This window comes from Manis pentadactyla, chromosome 5 (genome assembly GCF_030020395.1).
Source record: "Manis pentadactyla isolate mManPen7 chromosome 5, mManPen7.hap1, whole genome shotgun sequence".
Taxonomy (NCBI): domain Eukaryota; kingdom Metazoa; phylum Chordata; class Mammalia; order Pholidota; family Manidae; genus Manis; species Manis pentadactyla.
This window is the reverse complement of record NC_080023.1, coordinates 143,496,257-143,523,171: the sequence shown is the minus strand read 5'-3', so window position 1 is coordinate 143,523,171 and position 26,915 is coordinate 143,496,257. Positions and strand designations below refer to the sequence as shown.

The 26,915-nt window shown below is 36.9% G+C and overlaps 1 protein-coding gene across 6 annotated transcripts in view; it reads left to right on the top strand.

Annotated features, from left to right (window-relative positions):
• PLCB1 (phospholipase C beta 1) overlaps nucleotides 1–26,915 on the top strand; it is a 669,546-nt gene that overhangs the window by 125,975 nt on the left and 516,656 nt on the right. For 2 of the 6 annotated variants that reach the window (XM_057502747.1, XM_036880081.2), the window contains exon 1: nucleotides 2,663–2,802. The exons of the other annotated variants lie outside the window; for them this stretch is intronic. The gene's annotated coding sequence lies outside the window, so the exon portion shown is untranslated. Of the gene's footprint in view, nucleotides 1–2,662; nucleotides 2,803–26,915 lie in introns of those variants that run through there. 6 annotated transcript variants of the gene reach the window in all.

Below are 26,915 nucleotides of genomic sequence, written 5' to 3'. Positions count from 1 at the left end.
GATTAAAGTGGTAGCAATAAATGGAAAACAAAAGACTGTCAGAAGAGAAAAATTGCCTCAATTTCTGCTCTTTAGAAATTACCTTCATTAATGTTGGATGAACTAAATTTTAACAAGGGAGGTTGGCAAATAACCAAGTTCATATTTAAAGATATTTGTGGATAAATTAATCATTTCATGGTATTTATCTCTCATTTTATGACTTGGCTTTTCATTTCATTAATATTAACCAACATGTACTCACTTTTGGCTCTGATGGACTTAAATCTAAATGCCTCAAAATTGAAATTGGCAAGAATGAATTGCTTTTTAAACTCCTTTCTGATTGTTAATTTTACTTGTTTTAAGATAGAAACTATACTTCTACATATACATCATTTGGCATCAGAAATTTGCTTCAAAACTTTTATGGTGGAAAATAAATCACCAATTTGGTGGTAACCTAGGCAGCCACTAAATCAGTGAAATGCTCCTGCTTTACTGCTTCAAATCATCCAACCTGAGAATGTTCATAAGCAGGCAGATTTCCCACTGACTGAGCCAAGGTGAAGAACTGCCTTCCACCTGTTCCCTTAGATAGGAATTTTTCAGCTCTCCTTGAAAATACTGGATTTTAAGGATGGTTATTATTTTCATTTATTCCAAGAAGTTGATTCCCAGGAGACTTTGAAGGTATTACTTTTCTACATGGATTAGTTTTTTAAAACAGAGTAAGAAAATAAATTGTTCCTAAAATGTGGTGTAAATACCATGAGCACTGGTTTGAGACAGATCTGGGTTCTCATCTCTCCTTTTCCTCATAAGGTGTATTTAAGCAAAGCTCTGTAAAGTGTTCCATGCTCTATTTGTTTTGTGCTCTGTAAATTTCAGATGATAATGGTTCATAGCGGTAACAACATAGAAGATGTAAACATATCTCCATATATAAACACTGTTGAAAGCAATAGGAAATATAGGAGAAAAATATCATATTCATATTAGTAGATGTGATGAGTAAGGACAGGAGAAACTGGGACTTTCAATCTAAGAACTTACTTTAAATGATGGACAAACAATATTAGCAATATTCCCTGTTTGCTTTCAGTCTTTTTTTAAAGCATGGCACACACTTAATGTCTGTATGTTTGTATGTTTATATGTCAGATAATCAGAAATCCTGCCTCCCAGAAATATATCATCATAACATTGGGTTAATGTCATTCTAAATAAATGTTGAAACATATATGTAGATATAAATATAGATGGAAGGATTAAAAATAGGATCATTCTGCGGATACCATTTTAACCTGAAGTCTTAAAATTTCAATTTTATTGTTGTCGCTCTATGAAGGATGAGAACATTTACCACCTGGTATATCTCTCTCTGTCCACCTGCCTCCATGTCTTAATGTTTGTTATTTGTGTTAATATTTTTACATTTTTCATGCTTAAAAACTCACATTGCCCTGGAACCATAATTTCTGTATTTGATTAGTGTTAGCACTATATTTCAATGTTCTGCATGCACTAACTACCAAAGCTTTGCATTCCTAAATTGTTTATCTTGCTGCTTCTCTAAATTAACTGTGTTTAATTGTCAAAGTCTATTTAAAAATATAGCTTTTAGGAAGGTTCATAGGTGTGTGTATTTCATGAGGTCCTCTATGTTTGCCAATCTCACTCTTTTAAACATGAAAAATACTTTAGGTCAAGGCAATGTCCTTAGGTCTCATTTGTAGCCATTGCTCCACGGTCTCCTAGCCCTGAATGCTGCTGTGCAGAAATCTACGGAGAGCCTGATCTTTCCTTCAGATAGATTATTTATTTTTTATGCCTGGATGCTTTAAAAATTTCTTTCTTTCTTTTCCTCTAGACTGGCACATTTTGCAAAGTTGCTTTGCCCTTTTTTCCGTCTTGCTTCGATGGCCCTTCTCAAACATTCTGCTTCCTCTAATGAAGTATTGGTGACTCCCTGACTTTCATCCTTTATCTGGGACCAGAGTGTTTTCCCTTCACAGGCTGTGGTTTGAGAGTGTTTTAAGTTCTTGCTGTTTCTCTTTAGAAGGAAGGCTGGAGAGAGTACTGATACCATGTACATTCTTTCTTAGGATGTTGGGGTCTATTTTCTCTTGACATTTTGGTAAGTATCCTGTACCAGGTTTATAGGTTTATATCACCATGTATGTGCATGTGTGTGTGTGTGTGTGTGTGTGTGTGTGTGCATGCACATTGTGTTTAGGGGAAAAGGGGTGCTTCCCCTTCCTATAGAGAGACATCCTCAGACTGGATAGCTTTCTCAACTCATTCTGAAGTATTGGACGGTTTCCACCCTTGCTTCAGTGAGAATCATTCTCTCCCATTTTACTCACTTAGAGGCATTTCTGCTATTTCTCAGACAAGGAAACCATAAGGACACCTATTTAACTTGTTTCTCTTTCAATGTGTGATTATGGACCAGAATTCTTAGGCAATTTGGACTCAGACATTGGTTTGGAGGAGGGATCAGTGTTTGAAGTCAAACAGTGACTCAGAGCAACTCTCTGCCCCAGAAACTTCTTTTATTTTCTTAGCTGTCAGAGTTATTGCATTGGGTCAAGCTTCATTTCTTATTTGTTTTTGTTTTATTTTTTGTTTAACTGCTTTTGCTCTTTTTTTTTAATGTAGTCTATGAGGCAGTTTTTCCATCTTAACCTGAAAATCAGTATAGAATTTTTACCTAGGTTCAGAAAGTTGTTCCTCTGGCCTTTGGAGCTGGTGTGTGGTCCCTGTGGGGAAGCTGTCGAGGGGAGTCCAACCGCTGTGAGAGCTAAGCCTGTGAGGAAGGTATTTAACTGAATATGCTTTTATTTTTGTTACTCTTCATTCTTGCCAGTGTTAAAGGTCATGTATTTTTCCCAAGTTGTTTGTTTTGTTATTGTTACCACTTAACAGCTGAATAAGAAAGACGATTCACACCTCACTGACTTTCTTGTTGTTGGGAAATTCTTATTTTTTCCTTTTGATTTATTTTTTCTTCCTCTTAAGAGATTAACAGAACTGAAGCCAGAAGGGAGCATTCAGATAAGACACATGACCAAGATTGTTTTAAAACCCCAACATCTTTCATGGTTTGAGAACAAAACTTAATACAAGAAAACAGTAGCTAAAGTTAAATATGCTTAAAATTGGGAGGTCCTCTCCTTTCCAAAGTGTGCTTCTGCAGAATTCTTACTGATTTGAAAGGTAGAGTTACATTGGATTAACATCTCCAGGTGAAGAGCTAGCTTTCTGTTTTACTTTCAAATTCGATTACTAATTAAATAATACTGACTTTTTTTTTCTGAGTGTGCATCCTGTTCATGTGTGAGAATAGCAAAATATAATTAGATTTTCCTGCTGTATTCTATATTCTTAACTGTGCAGAGCACTGCCTGAGAAACCTGCCCCATAGTGTGGGTGAGAGGATTAAATGAGCAACTAGACACAGAGTACTTGGTAAGGGCTTAATAAGTATAATGTGCAATGCAGCACATTATACCATATTATCGTCCAGTGAGAATTTTCTCACTTGGTTTTGTTCTTACTGACCAGTCTCTTTGTGATAATTTATGCCTTAAATGATGTTTTGCATAGTATTTTAAGTAAAAACTCCATTGTGTTTTTTCCATTTGAACTTTTGCCTGGAACATGTTGGTTTCATTGGTTAAAACATGTTGTAAGTGAAGCCCCTGGACTTTGATGGGACAGGCCTTCTATGTACCCTCTATAATGATCATAGGCAGCAGTCTTCTTGGCCTGTGTCTTAGCCGCATGGCCATTATTAGTAAGTCACATATAATAGCACATCATAGCCCTTCCATGGGAAATGCCACTGGAATCGAGGATTTGAATTGCTACATCCTTGATTTCAATCTTGACTTCACTCCTGTGTAGCTTATCCTTCATCACGTTGCATTTCTCTGAGAGTTTTATTGCCTTTGTGCACATAAAAATTATATGTTGTCATTTTTTGATGAATATGCTGTCATACTGAGCTCCCTGCAAAAGAGAAGGTATTTTGAACACAGCACCCTAAATCTGGATTATTTTAAATAAACGATTATTTTCCTTGATGATTTACTTTAAATTTCTTCTGTAAGTAGTGTGAGTGTTTCATACCATCCATGCTACGTAAGTGTATTCTTTAGATTGCTTCTTTGGCACCATGTGAGTCTTTGTTAGAAATGCAGAATCTCCAGCCCCAGTCCAGACCTACTGAACCAGAATCTGAATTTCACCAAGATTGCCCAGAAATTCACATGCATGGTAATGTTTAATGTTTCAGTATGATGTAGCTGACATTTCCTTTGATAGGGGAAGCCATAACACTCAGAAGTAACATTGATGTTAAAGACCTTTAAACATATGAAACAGAAGCTGCTACTCATAATACAAAAAATGCAATTTAAAACTACAACTCAATACTTGTAATAGATTGGTAAAAATTCATAGGGGTGACAGTATGCTTGTGGGTTGTGCAGGAACAGGTGCTGGAATTGTTGGGATTTGGGGGATGGGTGGGAATAATCCATAAGGATTTTTGGCATATCTATCAAAGGTTTACCCTTTATACCAGCAATTCTACTTTCTGGCATTTTTCCTAAAGATATGATTGCAAAATGATATATATACAAGGATATTCATTGGAGCATTATTTATATGCTGTACAGCATTATTGACAGCGGGGGCTGTCATGTAAGGTAGTCCCTGGGTCAACAAGAACTGGTGCGGCAAACAATGGTATAATCACACAATGGAATATTGTACAGCTATACAAAAGAATGAGAAAACATTCCTTATACTGATGGGGGAACTCTTCAAAATATACTGTAAAGGAAAAAAAAGGGCATAAAAATGAATAGAATATTTATTATCTTTTATGTGCACAAATAGATAAAAACAAAAATAAATATTTGAATTAGCCTGTATGGGCATCAAAAAACAACTCTGCAAGTGCACCTAAGTAACAAATTAGGTGTTTGCAATACATGTAACCGAAGAAGACCTTGCCTTGACAAGCCCCATATATGGGATTCTTAAAACTCCTGAGGAATATGACAGATGATGCACTGAAGAAAATGTGGACAAGATTGCTGAACTATTCATTATTGAATAAACTGTTCATAAAAGAGGATATCAGATAGCCAATAAATATATGAAACCTGCTCAGCCTCATTAATAATAATGAAAATTCAAGCCAAGAGTTGTTATCACTTTACACCTACAGCAAGTGCACCAGATATTTGGATATGTGCTGGTGTGGTGTAAATTGGGAGAAACACTTTGAAAAACTCTGACATTTTCTATTAAATTTGAACATGCTTATGTCATATGAGCAATCCCAATTCCAGGTATATACCCAATGGAAATGTATTGTCATATGGTCTAGGAAATAGGCATAAGCATTCTCTTATCAGCATTGTTTGTTACAGCCTCAGACTGGAAACAACTCAAATGCCTACCACCAAACATCAAAAAAACATGGCTGTCATTAAAAGAAAACAGAAAATAGTAAGTGTAGATGAGGATGTGGAGAAATTGGAACCTTTGTGCATTCTGGTAGGAATGTTAAATTGTACAGTCTCTGTGGAAAACAGTATGGCAGTTTGTCCAATAGTTAAGTATAGAATTACTGTACCATCCCTCAATTCCACACTCAGGTATGCAGCCAAAGGAATTGAAAGCAGAGACTCTAACAGATACTGTTTGCCATTGTTCATAGCAGCATTGTTTACAGTAGCCAGAAGGTGGAAACAACCCATGTATCCAGCCACAGATGAATGGATAAGTACATGTAGTATGTCTATACAATGAAATATTTATCAGCCTTAAAAAGTGATGAAGTGCTGACATAGTTGCAACATTGATGAACCTTGAAAACATTATGCTGACTGAAGTAAGCTGTCCCAAAAGGATAAATATTTGTACGATTCCACTTATATGAGGTACCAAGAATAGGCAAATTCACAGAGTGAGAAAGTAGAGATTATGAGGACCTGAGGGGAAGCAAGGATGGGGAGTTATTGAATGAGCAGAGTTTCTGCTTGGGATGATGAAAAAGTTCTGGAAATAGTGAGGATTACAATACTGTACATATCTTTAATGTCCCTCATGTACACTTAAAATAGTTAAAATGGTAAATTTTATATTATGTGTTTTACCATAATAAAAAATAAAATAATAGTAGAGTCACTGAAAAGAATATTATACAGTGATGAAAATAAACACAGTAAATAAGACAAATATATCAAATACAATGTTGTGTGAAGGAAGCTTACACAAAATAATGCATAACATTAAATGTATTTAAGTTCGTTTATGTCAATGACAAAATAGGCAAAACTGAACTATAGAGTATAGGGAGGAAAGTGAAGTGCTTAAGGCAAAAACATAAGCACTGATGAAATTACCAGAGAAAGAGGTTGGTAACTGGGGACGGGGATCACCGGGGCCAATGAGGGGTCTTTGGGGATTCTGGAGTTCTATTTTTTTTTTTTATCCAGGTACTCACTTTATAATAATTTATTTAGGGGTAGATTTTAAATGCATTTTTCTGTATGTGTTATATTTCACAATAAAATGTTAAAGAACATGGAAGTGGCTATGTGTAAGGATGTTAGTGAGAGAATGGGGTGTAGTGGCATGATTTTCTTAATTTTATATCATTTCTGTTTGATTTTTTAACTGTGAGGTTATCACATTTATTTTTTAACATTTGAAATACTATGCCAATAAGCTATCAAATTACTGAATTAGATAACTGGGAAAAATGCTGATTTGCATATTTAATATAGTCTTCGAGAAAAAATTGTTTGGTGTAAATATAAAGACAAATATATCTCTTTTTTTTGGTATCATTAATCTACAATTACATGTAGAACATTATGTTTACTAGGCGCCCCCCTTCACCAAGTCCCCCCCACATACCCCTTCACAGTCACTGTCCATCTGCGTAGTAAGATGCTGTAAAATCACTACTTGTCTTCTCTGTGTTGCACAGCCCTCCCTGAACCCCCCACGCACTATACATGCTAATTGTAATGCCCCCTTTCTTTTTCCCCACCCTTATCCCTCCCTTCCCTTCCATCCTCCCCAGTCCCTTTCCCTTTGGTAACTATTAGTCCATTCTTGAGTTCTGTGATTCTGCTGCTGTTTTGTTCCTTCAGTTTTCCTTTGTTCTTATACTCCACATATGAGTGAAATAATTTGGTACTTGTCTTTCTCCGCTTGACTTATTTCACTGAGCATAATACCCTCTAGCTCCATCCATGTTGTTGCGAATGGTAGGCTCTGTTTTTTCTTATGGCTGAATAATATTCCATTGTGTATATGTACCACATCTTCTTTATCCATTCATCTACTGATGGACACTTGGGTTGCTTCCATTTCTTGGCTATTGTAAATAGTGCAGCGATAAACATAGGGGTGCATCTGTCTTTTTCAAACTGGGCTGCTGCATTCTTAGGGTAAATTCCTAGGAGTGGAACTCCTGGGTCAAATGGTATTTCTATTTTTATTTTTTCTGAGGAACCTCCATACTGCTTTCCACAATGGTTGAACTAATTTACATTCCCACCAGCAGTGTAGGAGGGTTCCCCTTTCTCCACAACCTTGCCAGCATTTGTTGTTGTTTGTCTTTTCAATGATGGCGATCCTTACTGGTGTGAGGTGATATCTCATTGTGGTTTTAATTTGCATTTCTCTGATGACAAGCGATGTGGAGCATCTTTTCATGTGCCCATTGGCCATCTGGATTTCTTCTTTAGAGAACTGTCTATTCAGCTCCTCTGCCCATTTTTTAATTGGATTCTTTGCTTTTTGTTTGTTGAGGTGTGTGAGCTCTTTATATATTTTGGATGTCAATCCTTTATCGGATCTGTCATTTATGAATATGTTCTCCATACTGTAGGATACCTTTTTGTTCTATTAATGCTGTCCTTTTGTTCTATTAATGGTGTACATAAGCTTTTTAGCTTGATATAGTTCCACTTGTTCATTTTTGCCTTTGTTTCCCTTGCCCAGGGAGCTATGTCCATGAAGAAGTCACTCATGTTTATGTCCATGAGATTTTTGCCTATGTTTTTTCCTAAGAGTTTTATGGTTTCCTGACTTACATTCAGGTCTTTGATCCATTTGGAGTTTACTTTTGTGTATGGGGTTAGACAGTGATCCAGTTTCATTCTCTTACATGTAGCTGTCCAGTTTTGCCAGCACCATCTGTTGAAGAGACTGTCATTTCCCCATTGTATGTCCATGGCTCCTTTATCGTATATTAATTGGCCATATATGTTTGGGTTAATGTCTGGAGTCTCTATTCTGTTCCACTGGTCTGTGGCTCTGTTCTTGTGCCAGTACCAAATTGTCTTGATAACTATGGCTTTGTAGTAGAGCTTGAAGTTGGGGAGCGAGATACCACCCACTTTATTCTTCCTTCTCAGGATTGCTTTGGCTATTCGGGGTCTTTGGCGGTTCCATATGAATTTTTGAACTATTTGTTCCAGTTAATTGAAGAATGCTATTGGTAATTTGATAGGGATTGCATCGAATCTGTATATTACTTTGGGCAGGATGGCCATTTTGATGATATTAATTCTTCCTAGCCAGGAGCCTGGGATGAGTTTCCATTTGTTAGTGACCTCTTTAATTTCTCTTAAGAGTTTCTTGTAGTTTTCAGGGTATAGGTCTTTCACTTCCTTGGTTAGGTTTATTTATTCCTAGGTATTTTATTCTTTTTGATGCAATTGTGAATGGAATTGTTTTCCTGATTTCTCTTTCTATTGGTTCATTGTTAGTGTATAGGAAAGCCACAGATTTCTGTGTGTTAATTTTGTATCCTGCAACTTTGCTGAATTCCGATATTAGTTCTAGTAGTTTTGTAGTGGAGTCTTTAGGGTTTTTTATGTACAATATCATGTCATCTGCAAATAGTGACAGTTTGACTTCTTCTTTACCAATCTGGATTCCTTGTATTTCTTTGTTTTGTCTAATTGCCGTGGCTAGGACTTCCAATACCATGTTGAATAACAGTGGGGAGAGTGGGCATCCCTGTCTTGTTCCTGAAGACAAATATATCTTAAATATATATGTATTACATTTGATTTATCTTCAAAATCCAATGTACTGTATTAAGTTCTACTTTGAAACATTAGTTTTTGATGTAGGTCATTAAGTGTTAGGGATTTAATTATTGCACATAAAAAGCAAAATATGAAGGATGATGGATTTCTGTGTTCCTTTTTCAAACTGAACATTGCTTAGCCAAAGCTTGAATCAGGGTAGCAGCTCTTCCCACAGAGAGACCCCCACATAGCAAGCCAAATTAACCTCTGTGTTTGGAATCACACATTCAGTTACTGAATAAAGCCATTTTCCTGCAGAGAATCAGGAAGCATTGGTGTGCAAGAAGATTAGGCTTCTGTGTGGAGAATATCCCATTACCATGGCCCATTGAGTGGCTTCTTCTTCCCTGGTCTGTGAACCCTCTTCATGGATGCACAAAAAATTAATAACCCCTTCTAAAAGTCAAAAGCTTATTTTAGGGTAAGGTTGCATTGGAAATGGAATAAGAATTGGGATAAATAATGTCAGCATGTTTCTTTCAAACCTTTGCATTTAGCTGTCGAGGCAGTGTGATGCTGGAGATTGGTAAAACAGCTTATTAAACATAGCTTAGGAAAAGGTATGTTTTAGGGAGCACATGGTTTGGGCAGCCATTCTTTACTAAAAATCACTGGAACTTCTATTTAATGTTAAGAAAAAGTCATGTAAGTAAACCTAGCACTCTTTTTAAAGCATTTTTCCTTTTTTTCTCCCTTGCTATTTGTTTGATTAAATTATTTTTAAAAATCTTGTTATTGTAGATACTGTGCATTTTATTCAGTAAATAAATCAGAGGCAAAGCTCAGACTTTTAAAAGTACATAGAAAATGAAGGTGTTTGCTTACTAGATCCCTTTAAACTTTCAGACCTACCCATTTTACCAATCAATCTTTATACACCAAAGAACAAAGATATTCACAAATAGTTCAATTGGGTGACCCCATCTCTCTGCTCCTTAATGCATTTCCAAATTGACTTTTTGATTTTGGCCTAAAAAATTCTCAGCCATGTAGACAGAATTTATATGCAGATGTTTTCTAGTGTTATTTACTTGGTATAGTTATATTTTAATTTTTGCCTTTCACTTTTTTCCTAATTAAATTAGCAAATTAGCAAATAATCATTGATATCCTTATTACTTAACAAGTAAATATGTTTCCCTTTAGGAGTCTACCTTCCTTTTATCCTTTAACATATAGTTTAAGAAAATATAACATATCTACTGCAATAACATGCAGTATTCTACATACTGTCTAGCGAGTGATTTGAAAATTTAGGGACGTTTGATTTTTTTTTCACTTTATTGTTATGTATTCCTAGTATATTTTGCAGCTACTTATTTTCATTAGAAAGAAAAGTTTGGATGAACTATTATAGGAAAATCTGACCTGGAACATTTTTAAAAACTGAAAAAGTTTTAAACACTATATATATATATAATCAAGCTCTCAGCCTTGTAATTTTTACATACTTTGGTTTGTATCTAATATGGGACAGTGTGATCTCCTACTGAATGTACTGTCTCTATGTACTGCAGGTTCTCCAGCTGCACAGATAATACCTACTATGGAAATATGCTGTATGTCAAGCATTAATGTTCTACTTGTCACTGGTTTTAGCTTCTAATAAAAAGGGAACAAGTATAAAGATGAAACAGAAGCCATCTAAAGTGTGTAAAATCATGTTTTCTCCCTTATTATCCTAATCTTGACTTTTATTGCTTAATTGGGGGACAAGTTTCTATATACCCACACTTGTAAACTTAAGTTAGGTCAGCTGGCCATGTTGGTTAATAGATAGCTCTTGACTCTCTGCTTTGAAGGCATCTGATGTTTTGCATTTGCTTTGGAAGGCAAGGAAGGAATATAGTCAATATGTGCTGTTCCTCTACATGTTCAGAAGGAAGGTGTTTTATGTCAACTCTTTGTTCCGATTTTTGGTCAATAATGAAATAATCTTCGTTTTGTGGGATATCCGACAAAGGAAATGACAGTCATATGGAGACAGGGTGTAAATAGATTTTATTGCCTCAAATCCACTCTTTAAAAATTAAACAAGGAAAATAATCCATCAAAAGGATTGTAGTTCATTTTGCTTTGTTTCGTTTGTTTTGTTTTCACCATGTGCATCCACATTAGGTCCTGGTCCAACTGCTTTCAGTTAAACCCCCATTTCTCTTTCTTTTCATACTATTTTCTCCAATAAAATTAAGAAGAGATCATGGTAGAAATTTTGGAAAGTATGCATATTAGTTATTGTGACAAAGTCAAGAGTCATGTGATGCCCTTTGGGGTCCTAGACCTGGACCTCTTCCATGTTTTTAATGCTTCTATCCTCCAACATTGCTTTCACTTCATGGTCTAAGATGGCTGCTTCAGCTCCAGCTTTCAAAGTCACTTTCCAGCAATAAGCAGAAAAAAGAAAAGAATATTCTGGACATCCCCAGAGGTCTTATTCATCACTTTCATTTAAATTCCATCAGTCAGTGCTCTCATACAAGGGAAACTGGAAAGTTTAGTTTTAATTTCAGATAGTCATATGCTCAGGTAAAATCAATAATTCTATATCATAGGAAGAAAGGAAGACCAAATATTTGTGTTCAACTATCAGTCTTTGTCACAAGACAAGAAAGTATAAAGAAGAAAATAAATATAATCCATAAACTCACCACCTAAAAATAATCTCACCTTTAACTTTTGCCACATTTCCTTTCATTACTTTAATACATTCAATATTATAAAGAAGAATTTCACTACATGTTAAAATATGCTATTTTTGTTTAATGTTATAATATACACTGAACATTTCCCCCAACATTTAACAAACTTTAAAACATGATTTTAATGGCTACACAAGATTGCATACTATATATATATTGTATGCTTACTATGTATGTATTGTAATGTGTGTGAATTCATACTTTGAATATTTTTTCTAAAGATATCAGTGTTAAGATATCTTATAATATATTAAGGTTATTAATAATTTTAGAAAAATGATACAAATTTATACTACCACAGTTATGTCTGAAGTAGTTACTATACCAAATCTTTTCACATTATAAGTAGTTTAATTTTTAAGATTTGAGAGTTAACAAGTGGTCTCTTATTATTTTAATTTCAGCTTCTTTGACAATGAACATTGACCTCTAAAAAATAAATCTTGACAAATTCATTTATGAAAGCTCTTTGAATGATAAGGATATTAATAATTTTTATTTAAATATGTTCAAATATTTTCCTAGTTGTGGAATTAGTCTTCTGTTTCAATAATTATTTAAATTCTTGGAGATTTGCTCTATTACCATATTTTTAATAAATATTGTATTTAGTAAACTATCAGTAAATGTTCATTTATTGAGAGATTGAAAGAATAAACAATTAGATTTTTAAACACATTTTAGTGTACTTACTGCCTACTGCTAGTTTTCTCTTCTTTTAATTAGGATGCCCCTATCCTGATACTTTTTGATTTGTATTTTGGTTAACTGGTGTTTATATTTTAAAGATACTTTTGAGAAAGATTTCATGCATAATGCGCTCATACATATCAAAATATCATTCTATTGACTTTACCCAGGTACTTAGATGATTGTATACAGTCCTTCATCACTGCCATTTACCTTCTTGTATATGATACGAGTGGTGAGGGTCTCCTGTGTTTTATTTCTTTGTAAGAGATTGTTGCTGTTTTTATTTTCCTGAGCACTGAGGATTATTTACTCTTCCCTTGAAATATTAAAAAGAAAATCAACTCACTATATGTGTGGACATTGATAATGTTTCGTAAATTTTGCTTGGACTCTCAGGAATTATTTTAGACAGACAGATTTGGAAATGTTTCCTTCTCTTTAATTCTTATTTCTTTGGGATCTGTCTGACCTCATTCTCTCGAGTATCACTTTGCACCATTTGGGCTTACTTTTCACATGCATTATCTTGTCTCTCATTGTTTTTAATCTTTTTTTTTTCCCTCTCTGTTCTGGGAGAGTTTTAAAGGTTTGTTTTTGTACCAATGGCTTGACTTTCCTGCTCTGGCAATCCTATGCCCTATTTCTAATAAAGATTTTCATTTTGCTATGATGTTTTTCTTTCCTGTTATTGTCTTCTTAGCTTATGCAGCTCTTTTTTTTGTTTCTGCCCTTGTCTTAGCCCCTGTTTTATCTCATTCTCTGGCCTTATCTTCTCATTGTTTATATGGTTCTTGTTTCAAGGAATTTTATTAATCCTATAAAGCAGATACTTCACTTGTTTTGCTATTAATCTTATAAAGCAGATGCTTCGCTTGTTTTTCTGTAGTAAATATTTCCCCAAATGTATGCTCCTCCTCATTTTCATTTTCCTTTGTTTTTAAAAATATAATGCATTATCTTTAGGGTTCAAGCTTTTAAAACATTTTTATTCCTTTTAATAGTTCTTCATCTTTGAAGAAAGAGTCATCTCTGTTGTAGACCTGACATTTGCCCATAACCATGAAATAATGGTAGGGTTCAGGGTTCTTGGATCCTTTCATGTCTGTATATTTTTTTTAAAAAAACTTTTTTTTTTAGGTATCTTCTCTGGATGTAACATTAATATATTTATATTTCTAGTTTGGTGACCTAGCCACTTGAAGGCCATGGTGGTTTTCTGTATTTACCTTTCCTCCTGATCTGACCTCCTTATCAAGTACACAGTGTGATCACAAATGACCTTCTACCTGCCGTATCATCAAAACACACTCCCGGTTAGGAAGATGATTGTGAGTTTTATTGGATAGCTGCCTCATAAGACCAGGGCCTCTCCACTGGGGCAGGCTACTCCTGTGGTCTTCTCACCTATATCTACTACCTGGGTAGGGGGGTTCCCAGGATTCTGCAAAGATTGCTTCCAATCATGTTGTGTTTATGTCTCAAGAGAGAGGTATGCAAGGGTGCCCTTGATGTTTCTCTTCAATTTCCCTTCTCATGAATATGTAGCAGAAGTTTGATGTTGAATATCGCTGATATTGCTTCAGGTCACATGTATTATTCCCTGCATATTGTAGTCCACTGGTCATTTTAGAAAGGATCTAAGAGGCATACCATTAAAGGGTAAGATACGATTTCTCAGGCTGCCATCTAATGTTTAAGTGCCAAGTTTGTATTAATGCCAGTAACTTAGTCTATATAGTTTTTTACAATCTCCATAGTATATAATGATCATATTCCCATATTATTTGGTATTCTGGCAAAAAATTATTTTACCAATTTCCTCCCAGTCCTTGGAAATATCATAAATTATTTTTCTACTTCCTCTTGTTGTCTGGTCTCCTCCTACCCGTTAGAGTCAGTGACTTGCTGAGGCTGGCTGCAGGGCAGACCTGCAGCTTCCCAGGTGAGGTGGCTCCCATTCGGATGAAGGCAGTTTTCAGAAGGGGCAGCTATGAGCTGTTAGCAGCCAACCTTACAGGAGCTGGAAGATAGGGAACAGGCAAGGCTTCTATACATACAGGACATGAATTCTGCACATTTCCTTCCATGTGAATTGTATGTGTGTGCTCTTTACCCATTTTCCCCTTTCTTAATTTAATTAATTGTTATTTATTGAAGTTATTAGTATGTTATTTATTGAAGTTATTAACTATGAAGTAATAGTTATTGAGTGCCTATTTCATGTTAGACCTCTTGAATATTTCTCAGATTTCCTTCAGTGAAACCCTAGAGATTCATTTGCCGGAGCCCTTTATATTAAGATCTCTTCATCATAAGACCATTATCCTTTTAACTGTTATATTTGCAACAAAATATCTTTTAGCTTCAAGGTTTCCTTGTAACTACCTGGGATAGTTTTGGCCTGAGGAAGTTGAAGTCTTACACTGTTGAGATTATCCATGGATTTTTAAAATAATTGTTCCATTTATTTTACATATTAAAAAAACCAAGTCACCTATAAAGTTGATAACCTTTTAAAAAATCCAACAATAATTTATTTGGAATGTAATATGTTTTCTTCAGAAATCACTAGCCAATTTTTACAGTGCTGTTTATTAAATATTTCTTATGCGTTCATGTGTGACCTTCTTTACCCTATAGAAACCCTATAAATATAAAATATGTATTTATATATGTATGTATTTGTATAATATTATATAATACAGCTATATATTATTTATAATGTAATGTTATTTGGTTTTAGCATGAATACAAATTTACATATTTGTATATATATGTATGTGTATATATATATATATATCTGTAGCATAGTGTTTCAGTTGTCAGGGATGTTTCTTAATATAAAATTTGTGATTATAATAAAGAAGGAGACAAGATGTCACCCGCTTATCGATGAGAACTGCCACCCAAAATACTTCTTTCTGTCCCCAGGAGGCTTGCTGGGCATGTGGGGGAGGCACAGAGAGCCAGATGGCACTTGTGGTTCCATGTCGATGATTCCTACAGGGATGGAAAGCAATTACTCAGTACCAGTCCCCTGGGAGGGTGCTGACAAGGCACGCATGTTCCCTGCATTCATCTCTACAAGGTGTAATAATTAAGCCAACAGCATCCTAGCATCCACCTGATGGATGTGCAGAGAATCAGCATGGACCCTCTTGGCTTGTTCATCACCTCAACCTCACCCTCACAGACTAGTAATTGCTGAAGAAATTTATGGCATTTACATGTGACAATAATCTTTGCTTCATTACTGCCTCAGAAACCTAAGGTACAGTGAGCAGTGAAAACCTGTTCATAACCAGTGAAGCTTAAGCGTTGAAGGTTTAGGTTGCTTTTAGTGATGTCACCCTTAAGAAAGATTTTAGATATGTGCCTCCAGAAGAGAATGAAGGTATGTGCTGGATTTGGCCATGTTAATTCTTCTAGTTGGCAGCAGCTTATTAAGTGCACTATAAATGAGATGATTTCTCTATTTGAGATGTAACTCTACCTTGTGTGTCTCTCCATGACTTAGACTAGTTGTCAGTAAGCTGGACAGCAGATGACCCTCCCACCCAGTACATCGTGAATTCTTGGCAAATCTTGAAATTTGTGTTTGAGGTTTGTCCTTCTCCCATCTTGCATTCCCATCAGGCAGCCAACGAAAGGGGAAATGGGGCTTTTTGCTGCTCTGCTTCCCCCTGGAGAGGGGGCTGGAGGCTACAGTGAGAAGTGGCTGCTCATCTAGAGGGCTTGAACTCTGGCAGATGCTGGCAGGGGAAGAAAATTCTGGAGAGGAGAGAAATTAATATCTATTGTAGGGTTCCCTGCAAGCGAAGCCAGAGATGGGGATTCTGGTGCAAGGGATTTATTGAAGGAATGCCCTCAGGAGGAAGGGAATGAGGGAATTAGAATAGGAAAGGGCTACAAGGTAAGTAAAGATGGAGCAGAAGAGGTCACACCTCAGCCTGTTCCCGTGGAAGCTCCTCCCAGGGGTTGGTGCACAGCCTTGCAGCCCCCTACAGTATAGGTGGAAGCTGTTAGCCCACGCCTGCAGCTTCTGTGCCGCGGGGACACCAGCCTGGAGATGGGGGCCTAAAAGGGACACTGAAGCATCAGTTCCAGTTTCTGACTGCCTTCTTTTTGTTCCGCCTAGCACCCATTATTGTTCTGTTTCTTATAGTTATAGCACTTATAACTAGCTGGAATTAATCTGATATATTTGTATGTTTGCTGCTTGTTATTTGCCTCTTCACTAGATTTCCTAGGCGCCATATCTCATCAAAATACTGTATCACCAGCTTCTAAGAAAGTGTATGGCACACGGTAGGAGCTCAGGACATGATTTGTTGAATGCATGAGCGAATGAGTGGAGCTAGATGAGGCAGGATGGCAAACAGGCCCAATTTAGGACCAGAAGACACCTGCGTAGCACCCAGCTCCAGTGGACACTGTCAGTGCCCCGTGCAGGTCACCTGGGATCCCTGCTTTCCGGTCCCAAGTTCCCTTCCCCCAGCTTTTGTTGCTTTGCTCCTAACACCCGCTCCGTTTTTCAGAAGATGGTCCTTGGCTATTCTGCCAAGGTGCCGGGAAACCTGGGAGTTTCCTCATGGGAAAGTCTTGAGCCAGTACTGGCTGGGGTGGGATTGTGAACGTCCTGCTCGCTTGCCTTGGAGCTGGAGACACTGATACAGTTTACCTGGAGGTCCATGGGTTGAGACTGGGGCTGTGCCAGAGATGGTAAAACGCTAGGCTTCTTACCCTTCCCTATGCCATTTTGTTTGCCCTCTCCACACTCTGTTTCTCCTCTGAACACTGTTAATAAATCACATCCTTATGTACCTTCCCCTTAGGGGTCCGATTCTGGGGAATCGGTTCTGTGACACCATTTACCGAGTGTATAAAAAAGACATGAATCAAGTAACTATTAAAAAATGTGACAGTGTTACTGTGGCTTATGCTGCGAGAGGACGGTATTACAGGAGTACTTACTGATTCTTGGAGATCGCGAAATACTTTCCTGGGGAAGCGTCTCATTAGCTGAGCTAATAATCGCGGAAATTGATTGGACACTTTCAGCTTGCCAGGCTTTACTTTAAGCATTTGACCTGTGGTAAGTCAGTGCCTCTCAGACTTTAATGTGCGCACACCCCCCCTGGGGATCTTGTTAAAATGCAGACTCTGGTTCAGTGGGTCTGGCATGGGGCCTGAGGAACTGAACTTCTATTAAGCTCCCTCTGCCCAGGATGTTGATGCTGCTGGTCTCCAGTGTAGCTCCAGTGAGTAACAAGGGGTTAACTCATTAATCCTCATAATAGTTCTGTGGTACAGAGTCTAGTATTTCCATTTTATGGATCAGGAACATGAGGCACGGTGAGGTTAAAAGTAATTTGCTGAGAACTACATGGCTGGTGAGAGGTGGAATCAGGATTTGAATTCAGGCAGTCTTGCTCCCAAATACATCATCTTAAATGCTTATGAAGGAAGGTATCTGCTGAAAGGTGAATTTATAAATGGGGCTGATCACCAATTTCAAAAAGACATATGCACCCCTATGTTTATTGCAGCACTATTTACAATAACCAAGAAATGGAAGCAACCTAAGTGTCTATCAGTAGATGAATGGATAAAGAAGAGGTGGTACATATACACAATGGAATATTATTCAGCCATAAGAAGAAAACAAATCCTACCATTTGCAACAACATGGATGGAGCTAGAGGATATTATACTTAGTGAAATAAGACAGGCAGAGAAAGACAAGTACTCATCTGTGGAGAATAAGAACAAAGAAAAAAACTGATGGAACAAAACAGCAGCAGACTCACAGAACCCAAGAATGGACTAACAGTTACCAAAGGGAAAGGGACTGAGGAGGAAGGGTAGGGAGGAAGGAATAAGGGGCATTACGATTAGCACACATAATGTAGCGGGGGAGGCACGGGGAAGTCAGTATAGCACAGAGAAGACAAGTAGTGATTGTGTTGCATCTTACTGTGCTGATGAATAGTGACTGCAGTGGAGTGTGTGGTGGGGATTTGATAATGGGGGATATCTAGAAACCATAATGTTGCTCATGTAATTTTATATTGATGATACCAAAAACAAACAAATAAATGGGGCTGATCAGACCGATAAACAAAAACAGTGCATCTCTGTGGTTGCTCTCAAGACGAACAAAGCCTCTATACTGCTCCAGGACATTCAGTCCTTAAGTATGTGTGGCTCAAAGCAGGACGATTCAGTCAGTTTCCCTTCTGGCCTCCCCTGACTCTGGAACTTGAGGCTGCTGTGTTCTAATAGTGTTTCCCAACTGCTTTAAAATAACTAATAACCCTAATAGAGGTAAAAGTAACCAGTCCAGTGCCTGATAGAGGTGAATAACAGTTGCAATTCTTCAAAGATCATTTGATTTGTCTTTTGTGATATTTTAGCATGTAATGTAAAACAGCAGGCAACTGGAGATTTATAACCAGATTCACTCTAATCGATTTCTTGGCTTCCTTGGATCCAATTAATTTTTCCTGTGTACCCTAATATGTTGCAGTAGGCTTCCCAAAAGCTGTGAAAGGGCAGCTGGAGCACAGTTTATGAAAGAGTGAGACTTCTCTTATATTTGGTAGGTAAATAGAAATTGATTTTGCTGTTGAGGTCCAGACATACAGCAGGAAAACTGACTCCAAAACTCCACGAAGCACCCCAGATTACCCTGTCTTGGTTTGAGTTCTCCCAGGAGGAGACTATGAGACAAAGCTTTCTGTGCAAGTAGGTTTTTGGAAGTTGGTGCCCAGAAACCCCTGTAAGGAATGGAAAGAGAAACAGGGAAAGAAAAGTCAGTTAACACTAGTGGTACATTATCAAACCTAGTTGCTGCCATGGGGGCTCCGTCTCTGGGGTTCTCTGGGAGACAGAGAATATCTGTCCTTCAGAGTAATTCCAGCAAAGGAAACAAGTCAGCTGTGGTATTTATTCATCCCTCCCATCAGTCAGAGGTGAAGGGCTGCTCCTTGGGGGCAAGGACATTGAATCCTTAGCATTCTGAGCACAGGCCTGGCAGGCTATGTGCCAATGAAAGCTCTCCGTCAAGGAGATGGAGGGACTCTGCACTTGTAGCTGTAAGGATGGTCCATGCCAAGGGGATGTGGGCAGGATGCCTACAGCCTCTGTTACAATGTCTGTGTGCAAATTGTGTTGCTTTGATCTTCTTTCATGCACCAGCAACGTCCCTCCCAGTTGCCAGGCTCTTGCACCTATCCTGCTGTGGGGCCCATAACCTAGACTACCTATGCCATTGACTTGGAGACATTTAACTAAGGCAGTTTTCCATCTTATATTTATAAGACAATACTGTATCTCAATTTGGAAGACTATAAATCAAGCTAAAACTATTGATGGGATTATGCAGACTATAAAATGCCTTGGGCTTTTGTTTATCCATTTATTCAGAATGCCTATCATGATGGTGACTTGGTTTTGAGAGGACTCTCTGTCATAATTTTTGAAAAAAGAATGCCCAGCCAAACTGAAAATGGAATAGAAGCTTCTGTGTTGCAACAATTTTTTTAATGGTTTCAAAAATTAATCTTGAAAATGCCACATTTATGTTTAGCACTGTCAGAGGCGAAGGAGGAATAGCAAAGTGCATTCCAGGCCAACAATAAATTTGGCTCCTTCCCAGGGTCTGCTACCTCCCTAGTGCCATTACCTGGGTCTTCTGACTGTCACTCCACAGACCATCTTGCCACCCCACCCCCCCCCCAGGACCCAGCTGCTGTTTGCCTACCTGTGTGCCTTCCTCCTGCCCATGGGGAGGAAAACAAAACAGGAAAAGCATGATCACCAACACCAGGTTGAAGGTTCGAGAAAGGCTTTCCCCTCTGGTTCTGTTGTCCCTACTGTGAAGCTGTTCACAGAGGCCTGGACCAACTGGTTATTAACTTGTACCCCTCAACTATTTCCTTAGGAATAGTGTGACTTTAGGGACATTACAGACTTGTAGAATGATTTCAAGACCTATCTCTGATTTACTCTTTGATATTTGGTAACACGTGTCTAATTTTGTGTGTTCCATTGTGTAACTCCATGGCACATTTTCATTTTCATTTCATTATAATTAACAATGCGTAGTGTTCACCATATGCCAGATAATACCCTAAGCCCATGGCATATTAACCTCATTTAGCCTTCATAACGTTGCCATGAGATAGGTGCTGTTTTTACCCCCATTTTACAGATGTGAAATTCGAAGCACTGAGAAGTTATCACAGTGGTCTTCTCATGCAAACAGCATCAAGATTGATGAAATGTGTATATTAACTAATTGTGATTCCTGGGTCAGTCTTCCTCCCTCCCTGCTTCCACCCTGCACGGCTTTAGAAATGTTTTTCAATATATGTTGGAGAGTTAATCTGTGTTCTCCTGGGATTATTATAAAAATAATGTAGACCTGGTTTTGTTATAGTATAGGATAGGTTGTAAAGTCAGTTCATAAGGGAGAAAATGCCTCCGCTTCAAAATTGCCCTTGAAAAGGCTTTCCAACACTTCCCAAGTATTGCTATGTGAATGTATGTGTATAGTTCTCTGTGGTAATTCTCAGGTTGCTGAAGTTCCAGAAAATAGAGCCTGAAGAAAGTCTAGACAGATGTTGGGGTTTTCAAATCTGCAACTTTTCAGACAAATGTCAAATCTCCAGGGATAATTGAGGATTGGATGAATGAATCAAAAAGGTTTTGTTTGCCTGTAAAGTTGATTCCTTTTTATTTTCACATCAAGCTTCTAAAATCTTAATGAATGGTAATTGGCTTATTTTGTTACCTTCAAGAATGAGAACACAAGCTTGGGAGGTGTATGGCCTAATGGCTGAAGAAAAAGATCTCAAAGAGCAGAAGGCCTGAACTTGACTCCCATCTTCTTCTTAGATATGTAACACCGACAAATTACATAAAGTATTTCAACCTCAGTTTCCTCGTCTGAAAAATGGGCACATAATCTGTACCTACTCTATAGGATTAGTTCAAGGATTGAATGAAGGTCTTTGAATGGTGCCTGGCACTTAGGAAGGATGTTCTGAATGTCATATATATATATATATATAGTCAGAAGGTAATTTAAAGTGTATGAGATTTGACTGTATCATATTTTACTGTATAAATAATACCATGGTGAATGGGTTTAATAAGCACTTGGTCCCATTACTAGTGACCTAATCAAGTTACTCAACATTTCTGTGGCTCAGTTTCCTCACTGCAGAATGAAGTTATTAATACAGCTTTTCTCAAAACATTATTATGAGCATTAAATTAATTAACATGTGAAAAACTCCTAGGAGAGTGTCTGGGATTTTTCTCTATTGGTAATCACTATGTAATCCCAGAACCTAGCACAGAGTAGGTGCTCAGCAAATACTTGATGGTGAAATGTGTGAATGGACCATTAATAGCCGCAGTAGGGAAGAATCTCCCGCATGCAGTGTCATCTTTTGGTTGGTACTCTAGTTCCAAAGATAAATTATGTGGTCTTAGTTTGAATTGATTTCATATGTGGTCACATTCATTGTTGTTACCACTGATCTCATCAGAAAAGTCTGTAAGTATTGAGAAGCTGTCAAGCTCATGGGGGTGGATACAATGTTTCCGAAATTCTAATTTTTGCTTGAATGCTTGAGTTTTATCATTGGCAACAAATACTGTCAGTTATTTACCTCCAAGTCACAGACTCCATTCATTTTCAAGAAAATGTCTACCATGTATGCAAACCTGAATAATTATAGTTTTCCTGTCATTCTTTCAAGTAAAAATGGTGTTACACAGGGAGAACAACTCCTTTAGTTCAAAACTCAAACAATTCTCTAAGTGCTTCAGTAAACTGCAGGAGTAATACCTCTGCATGCTTCCCATTTTGCCACACAGAATAGTAAAAAAGCATGCTTCTTAGAGTCAAGATTTAATAACATTGATAATTTTTACCTCTTCGAGACAGACATTCTTATGTGTATTTTTGCTAACAGGGAGTATGTGAGAATGAAGAGTCCAGTGACATCTGGTATACCAGACATCTGGGGCAATTGTCCTGATTCATGTGATGGTACCACCGGTTTTAGCCACCGTTGCTTTTGTGCGAGAAAAAAAACAACTTCTTACTATCATTATGAAGTCCTCTTGACCTTGGGGATACTCTGAAAGGGTCTTAGAGAAACCCAATGATCTGTGGACCACACTTTGGAATCCCTGAGCTATAGAAACATCCAGTAGATAAAACTGGCAGGACTCTGTGGTTAGTGAATGAAGGCATAAAAGGGATAGCAGTCAAAGATGACTTGGTTTTCCATTCTAAGAATGTGAGTGAGCTCAGATGCCACTGCAGAGAAGGGGGAGACTAGAGGAGGAGTAGGTTTGGGGCAGAAAAGATTATTTCCATTTCAGGCATGAGGCGGCTGGAAGATATCCTATTTGAGTTATTCATCTTAGGACATCTTGTACAATTGCTCATTCAAGAAAAATTTATGCAACACTCACCGTGTGCCGGGGACAATAAGAATGTGTTTCATTTCAAACATTTTTCATGCTGGAGCCATTTTCTCAGTGAAATTGTATGCCTCCTTAGAGGATGACCTAAATTATATATTTAGAAATTTTTTTTATAAGCCTAATGCAATGCAAGACAATGACTAGGTATCCCAGTTTGCCAAAGATGACATTCTCTCTGCTGCCTCCCACAGTGACAGCCTTTCCTGTGTTCTTTATTCCTGGTGAGACTAAGATACACAGTCATTCTAACCATCATTAATCAGGAAAATACAAATTAGTATCACAGCAAAAAGTTTTATGCCGAATCGATTGGTGAAAATGAAAAAGTCTGACAAAACCAAGGGTTGGAGATGATGTGCATTTTCAAGAGTGCTTGTCATAGGCTAGTTGAGAGATTGAGTTCATACTACCACTTCACACTGTTTTGTGAAATTCAGCATTATACTTCCTACAGCTCAGAAAATCCATTTTTAGGGCTATACCCTACTGAAAGTATAGTCCAGGTGCGCCATTGATAACTCCACAATAAAATGGGTGATAGCATGTTCAGAATGGCAAATAAATAAATAAATAAATAAATAAAATAAAAGGGGGGCCATTAAGTGGAGAATAAATTGATGGCATAGTTTTACATTAGAATACTATACTACAGTGAAAATGAATCAACTACTACATGAAATAACATTTGGAAATCTTAGAAATATGAGCTTCAAAGAAAAAAGAATACTCCAAAAAGCTACCTACTTCCTGATATGCTTTTTATAAAGTTCAAAGCAAACATAATTTAAAATACCATATTTATGGATATATGCCTATTTGATAAAACTCTACAAGAAATCAGACAGGCCTGCAATCAGCTAGAATTTTAAGGAAGTGTTTTCTTCTGGCAGGTTATAGACAGAAAGATGTAGTATGGGGCATGGGTAACCTTCTGTGTTTTAAACTGGAGAGGTGGGTAAATGAGTGTTGATTTTATGATGATGATTTAGAATATACACATGTATATGATATGTAATGTATTATATTTGTAACCAAATAATATTAAAGTAAAAGGAAAAGTTTCCTTAAGGCTTTTATACTTCAAAATAAAGGCAGTTTTGTGTTTTTTTCCTACTGTATTACAAATATGAGTTTATGTGCATATTTCCTGATAAATATGGAGCTTTCAGGGCAAAGACCTCATTCTAGTCACATTTATATCCTGCCTTAAAAAAAAAGAACTTCTAGGATATATTATGCAGTAAATCTGTGCTTGCTAACCAAAAAGAATTAATCTAAATAAATAGATAAATGGAATCTACTTTCTGGATTGATATATAACCAAGAAATTCACTGAATTTTCAATTATGTTTTTGACTTAAAGACACTGGCTAGCATTTGGCCATTAATCAGGATATACATAAAATCTCAATATCTTTCCTGTATAAGCTTTTAGTTAAATAAATACAAAATATAATCTGAAGATTATATTTTACACATACTCAAACAAAGCAGTAGGGAATGTCTTTTTGTATTTGGCTTAATACATGTTCAACATAAAAAGACGATGATAAGTTTTACTTTTTTTTTTAATAGGAGAAAGATTACCGAGCCTATTAGGACTAAGTTTATTGAGCAAATTAGCCTCAACTCAATACCACAGGGAATTGACATCTATGCTAACATAGTTACTGCAGTTGTTTTCGTGTTAAGACCAGCTGTCAGAACAATATTATATTTTAAAAACTAATATATGGTTTTCTATGAGTTATTAGCCACTGACTCTGTCAATTTAATCACATCAGTTAAGCCTTGCTGTAGCTTGTCATGAGAAACTTACAGATTTATTTAGTGCAATATTGTCTCTTAAATGTGTGTATATGTGTATATATATCTGTAGCGTGTATACATCTATCCTGCAAAACAATCTGAAGTCATTTCCTATATCCCAGCAGTGTTGTTTAGAGAATCATGTGAATTATTGGCTGTCATTGTTCTCATTTCCATACTGTGTCCTGCCCCGCCTTAAACCTGTGTCCTGCCCCACCTTAAACCTTCAAACAGTCATGACAGTGGGCAGTAGAAACGGGTGTGTGTTCGCCGAGAACTGGGAGTGCTCTCTATCTTGTCCAGCAGAGTTAATAACACAAGTTTATTGGCCTGGGAAACTTCCTTTAGGGAACTTTATAGTTGTAAACAATCGTCTTGAGGTTAGGAGGAAAAGATGATTTGAGGAAAACGAGGGAGGACAGGAAGGAAACACATGCATAGTTATTTTCTGATGAATTACATCTCCTTGTTTTATGTTCCTTCCTGTGAGTATTTTGTTAAGTCTACCAAGGTGTATCCAGCCTTTATTGATCCTGTTCTCCCATCAGTGAGTCATGGTCCTAATGGAGCAACTCTGGAGCTGTTGGAGAATCTTCATAAAATGTGGGGCAGGTAAGGGAGGTTATAAAAATGCACAATAGCTTTGCACATGCCTTAGCTTCTTCCAGACCTTATTTATATATGATGAAGCAGCCATATGCTTGAGGAACCATTTACATGGAAAGTGAGAGAGTTTAAAAGTTCATATTTGACATAATTTCTAATGTGATACAGCTAGTACTATTGGTGTATCATCTTTTCCATTGTTTTGAAAGGACTTGGGTAACAGTGAGTGTTTATAATATATATACACACGTATGTACATATATATATGTTAAAATACATAAAAATCTTATATATTTATTATAAAATCAAGGCTTAGATGGTCCTTGCATGGACCTATATATATCACTTGAGGTTTTTCCCTTATATTGAAAACTCAGACTTTTCCCTTTTCTGCAGGGCAGATAAATTTAAACTCAGAAAAGGTGATTAGTCATGTTCATGATAATAATAATATAGAGATTAGCTGAGTACATTGGTGACTACAATAGCCAATACCAAGTTAGTATAGGAAAAAGTCCCTAAATAACATGTTCTCCTTAATTGTTTATTGATAAAAAATCCAAAAGGGAATAGGGAGAACATGGGAAGGGCAATTTAGTGCCAAGTAATAATAATTATAACCACTGAGGGGCAGCCAAGAGTGGGTGCTGTTGATTGGCCACAGAAAGCTTTCCTGGGATTCTAAGGATGTTGGTATCATTCATGCACCACCATTGTAAGGATTTTGAAAGGTGAAATACAGACACTGCTGTTAGAAATAAAAGCAAGACTTTTTCCAGCGACATTCATGGCAGTCTGGTCAGTCAAGACCTATTAATTTCCATACATTCTGCCTCTATAATCTAAGCAGCACCCCAGAGGGTGCACTTTCTATCATAAACCTCAACGTTCATTTGTTGTCTTACTAGCTTTGCAGCTTTCTCTTCAGTTTTGTTACCAAAAGCTTCCCCGCATGATTTTGCAGGTTCACACGCTTCTCATCTGCCATTTTAAATCATGGTTCGAGCAAATGCCTGTTCTCTGTAGTAAGATGAAGTAAGAATTTGAATCAAGATCATAAAACTGAAAATCCCAGAAGAGTCATTGATAAGAGTCCATATTCTCCTTTCAAGAGCCCTTGTGACTCACAGAGGCCAAGAAAAACCAATTCATTGTGTGTCCTTGTTCCTCAAACTATTCATTATTTTAAGAAATACCACCTTGGTATATATATGTCAAATATTTACGTTTTCAACTGATATACTTCAAAGTAAGTATACTGAAAAAGGCTTTATGTAGTGACTTGTCAGAGTTCCATTTATAAGTGGGAATCTGGGCTTTGTTTTTGCCTTGCCATGGAATGAGCCAGTTGATGTGCTAATTCTTTATTCATTTGAGTATTTGAATCTTGCTTTGCTTTTGGTTTTTTGTTTATATGTGTTATTTATTTTTGCTCACAAAAATAAATAATTGAGTGTAAAAGCCATTTATTCTTTAATTTCAG